General features: G+C 34.0%; 1 long non-coding RNA gene across 1 annotated transcript; it reads right to left on the bottom strand.

The window, feature by feature from the left end:
- Positions 1 to 3,690: 3,690 nt before the first annotated feature.
- LOC131022623 (uncharacterized) lies at positions 3,691 to 4,306 on the bottom strand. Its single transcript, XR_009101365.1, has 3 exons — positions 4,193 to 4,306; positions 4,008 to 4,080; positions 3,691 to 3,821 (listed from the first exon to the last, which is right to left on the bottom strand). It is a non-coding gene; the product is annotated as an uncharacterized LOC131022623 (long non-coding RNA).
- Positions 4,307 to 4,536: the final 230 nt, after the last annotated feature.

A 4,536-nucleotide genomic window follows, 5' to 3' on the forward strand; every position in this document is an offset into this window, starting at 1 on the left:
CCGAAAATCCATATTTGACGCGAATTTAGAAAGTTACATTTTAATACATGAATTTAATAAGTTGTTCAATTTTGACGAAATTTTCATCTCCGGTGACCGGCATTTATGATGTGGCACTTACGTGTCTTACGACTTATCCACGTCGAATGAAACGACACCGTTTTGGTTGGCGTGTAACAACTTAATTAAAATAGGATTTAATTTAAACAAAACGACGCCGTTTAGACTCTGTCGTCCCCCTTCTAAAATTCTGCCCGACTCCCTCTCTCTCTCACCTATCACAAGCCGACACCGCCTCCTCCGCCTTCAAACGGCGAAGAATCCGCCCAACAAACCACCCGTGTCTCACCCAGCCACCACGACGACGCTCGCGTCGCTTCCTCTCCCTCTATCATCACCTAAACCCTAGATCCCCAATCTCAAAACCCATCAGGCGACCACCCCGGCCTCGGCCGGAAAAGACAAGGTTGTCGCTAACAGCGGCGAGCCACTGCCATCACCAACCCCCAATTCTCCCCCTCCATTTCAGTCTCCGGCGAACTCGCCTCCACGTCGTCCCAGTCGATGAAAGGCGCCACCTTGACCGCTCCCTCACAACCCCGCCGTCACCTGGCTCCGAAGTCTGGCGGCCGCAGCAGCTAGCTGGGCTAACCACCGCCGTTTAGACTCATTGGGGATGGAAGTAGGGTTCAGAATTTCTATTTGGGGAGGATGATTTTGAATTAGGTTTGGATTAAATACAATCACCTATGAAACGACGTAGTTTTGCGCATGAAAAAACGACGCCGTTCTTTCTTTAGTCCGGCGAACGGAATGGCATGTGCCGGGTACACACGTAGGATCCACGTCGGATATTAAATTGGGGGAGATGAAAATTTCGTCAAAATTGAACAACTTATTAAATTCATGTATTAAAATGTAACTTTCTAAGTTCGCGTCAAATATGAATTTTCGGCAAACTTTGTGTATTTAGGTGCAATTTTCCCTAAAAGTTAATTATTTTACACTTTCTGTCAACTGTTTTCACTATATTTTTCGTCTTTTGACTATTTTTTTCAAGAAACAGAGACAAAAGTTTGTTTTTTTTTTTTTTTTTTTTTTTTTTTTTTTTTTTTTTTTTTTCCTCCCCAAAACAGAACCAGAAAAAGATTTAAGCGTGGGAATTGGGATGGTGCCATGACCTGAACATTCTAACGACTTGCTCGGAAAAAGAAATACAAGTCTTGCCTCAATTTTTTTTTTTTTTTAATTTATCTGTTTGGACGTACAAATAAATCTAGTACTAGTATTTTTTTTCTTTTTTGAGAGCTAGTAGAAATATTTTTTGAATAGGGCTAATCATACTTATTATGTATATACATAATTGGTTATTTCTGTCGATCTACATTATACTCCTTCCGTCCCTGAAATAAGTTTCCCCTTTTCTTTTTTGGGATGTCCCCTAAATAAGTTCCCATTTCTTTCTTTTCATTTTTGGACAGCTACCCCACCACTAATAATACTTTATTTATTCTTACTTTTATTTTTTCACCACTCTAAATACTAATTATAATACTTTTTCACATTTTCACCACTCCCAATACTAATTATAATATATTTTTCTCCACTATCAATACACTTTATCATTTTTCCTTAAAATTCGTGCCGGCCCCAAAGAGAAACTTATTTTGGGGACGAAGGGAGTAGTTAATTAGTAAGTTTTTAATTAATCTTCAATGAAATACTCCCTCCCATTTTAATTATAGTAACTCGTTTTAGGGTATAGACTAATTTGTTAAATAAAAGTCGTTTTGGTTTTGGTTTCGTTTGCCAAAATAGACCTCATTATTTAATTCAATGGAAGCAGATTTTGAGAGTTCCCACCTATTCACATAGAGATTTTAGTGCTTTACCCAAAGAATTAATTATCAATAATTGAGGTTATTTTTGCCAAAATTTTATTTTATTAATTTATAAACCTTAATGATTCCTATGCTTGGTATGTAAGGAATACCAAAGGAATGGAGTTGTGCCTCTTTGTTGATTCCATTCATATACTAATAGATACGTGAAAGAAAGAAGGATAACAAATTATATAACATAAGTACATAGAATCTTATTATATATAATTATGTAATGTGTTACATCAATTTCAATCCATATATTAGACTATTGCTTATATAAAGTTGATAATATTTTATTTAATTACAAAATTATTCAAAAAAACTACTTTTTATATTTTGAGGAAATAATAATAATAATAATAATAATAATAATAATAATAATAATAATAATTTCACACAAATATACATGTCAAAATTTAAATTTAGAAGGATTAAGAATGTAATGGAATGGCTAATACCATGGTAGATGAAAGGAATGATGATTCCAAATGGAATTGTGATTCCTACATAGAAAACATACCAAGCAAAGGAATGGAAATGTAGGAATCACCATTCCGTTTTCACTCCTATTCCATCATACCAATCACCTTCTTAAGGTTTCGAAATGGACAAAATTAATTTTCTCAATAATCATCTCAAACTTTTTTTTTTTTTGATCAGAAAAGAAGTATATTAAAAACTGGTACCAGAGATACCAAAGATCAAGTACAAAAAGAAGCCATAGGGCTCAAAGAACACCAAGAGGAGAAGTTATTCTCCCAAATACAAAAGTTAAAAATTTTGTTCCAGCTCCACATTGTAGAGATGATTTCCAAAGTTAAGTTAAGTTAAAGTAGTTCACTACTAGAAAAACGCTCATAGATAACGGATTTTTTTCGTTATCTATGAGCAAAAAAACCGTTGTGTATAGTGGTGTTATCTATGATACGTATCATAGACAACGGTTTAAAACCGTTATGTATAGTAGCATAGATAACGGTACGATGTGTCATACATAACAGTACGCATCCGTTATCTATAAAGGTTATACATAACGGTTTTTCACCGTTATGTATTAAGATTTTTTCGTTATGTATTAGAATTTTTTTTATTTTTTTTAATCATAGATAACAATTTTTTGCACTTTTTATAACGGTTTTAACCGTTATCTTTGATAGAATACATAACGGTTTTTTGCACTTTTTATAACGATTTTTTGCACTTTTTATAACGATTTTAACCATTATCTTTGATTAGAATACATAACTATTTTTTGCACTTTTTATAACAGTTTTTTTGCACTTTTTATGATTGTAGTATATTTTTAAATTTTGCAATTTTTATAAAACGACAAAATGATAAAATCAACAATAACAATTTTATATATCATCCAAAATATTCATTCATTACCATCCAAATGAACCAAGTATCAAGTATACATCATCATTGCATATTCGATTCAAAATTGAAAGTATCAACTATCTTATAGCTAAAACAAAAATATATCATACTATGTATTCTAGCACTAAGTCCTCAAGAACTAGTTGCTCTTTCCTGAAATCCTTCTTCCTCATGAAAGTAATCTGCAATAGAGATTTAGTGAAAAATGAAGAATGACCGTTACCTTCAGAATTATTAAAGTGACAAACTAAAAAAATAGGCACCAATATAGGCAATCGTATGAGGTAGCTTAAAGTGCACCTGAGCCCTTCTTTTCTCTTCCATCTCTTCCTTGAGGGCTTCGTTACTGCACCTTCCCAAGAAGTCGAACATAAGATCCGACATAACAGCAAGAGCAGCTAGCAGAGCCTACAAAAACAGTTAAGAATCCCGCTCAAGAATCCCCCAGAAGTAAAGATAATGAATGTAATTCCTGACAAATAGTATGAAATGTCAAACCAAATTAATAAACAGACCTAATATTGTTTCCCGATTGGACAAAAATCTTTCCCAATAGTTCTGCACCAAAAATTTACATAATTAATTAAGATGAACAGTGCATAGTTTTCCAAGAAGAGCTGGAGCTCTTTCAATCGTCATATTGAAAGGAACTCAATGAAGAATTCTAATAGCACACAATAAAAATAGATGCATAAATTATGAAAGCGTAGATATGTCAAGGCAGTGGAGATGGGTAAAACTCACGTATACGAGAAACATCTACTTTCTTAACTTCACCCGTTGATCCATAATCAATTCCTTCTACTACTCCTCTTCTCTGCAAAGCCAAGGACACCAAATTTCAGCATACCAATGATCAAGAAACAAATGAGTTGTAGGAATGACATGATATTGAACAAGAAACGAAACCGAAGAAGACGTCTTCTAACCTTAGCTGCCAGGAAATTACCACTTGCAACACTAACACCATCTGTAAAATATTTGGGTTCACATCCTGAGACACCAAAAACAGTTTCACACTAAGCAACAATAAATCCTCTGAACAATCGAATAATCTCGCTGTGAAAAAAAAGGGGATAAACAAAGTAGAAGAAATTAAAAGCAATGCCCAAGCTAAAACAACCACAAATCACCATACTAATTCAAACACCGCCATCATCTAACCTCTCCAAGCAAAACAAGAGACGATTTGAAGTAGGTATTGCATTAAATTGAGATTTTAACTACAATAGAAAATGAGCTCCATCTGCACAATAGAAAAATAAGAAGTGAT

This window comes from Salvia miltiorrhiza, chromosome 4 (assembly GCF_028751815.1).
Source record: "Salvia miltiorrhiza cultivar Shanhuang (shh) chromosome 4, IMPLAD_Smil_shh, whole genome shotgun sequence".
In the NCBI taxonomy this organism is placed as follows: domain Eukaryota; kingdom Viridiplantae; phylum Streptophyta; class Magnoliopsida; order Lamiales; family Lamiaceae; genus Salvia; species Salvia miltiorrhiza.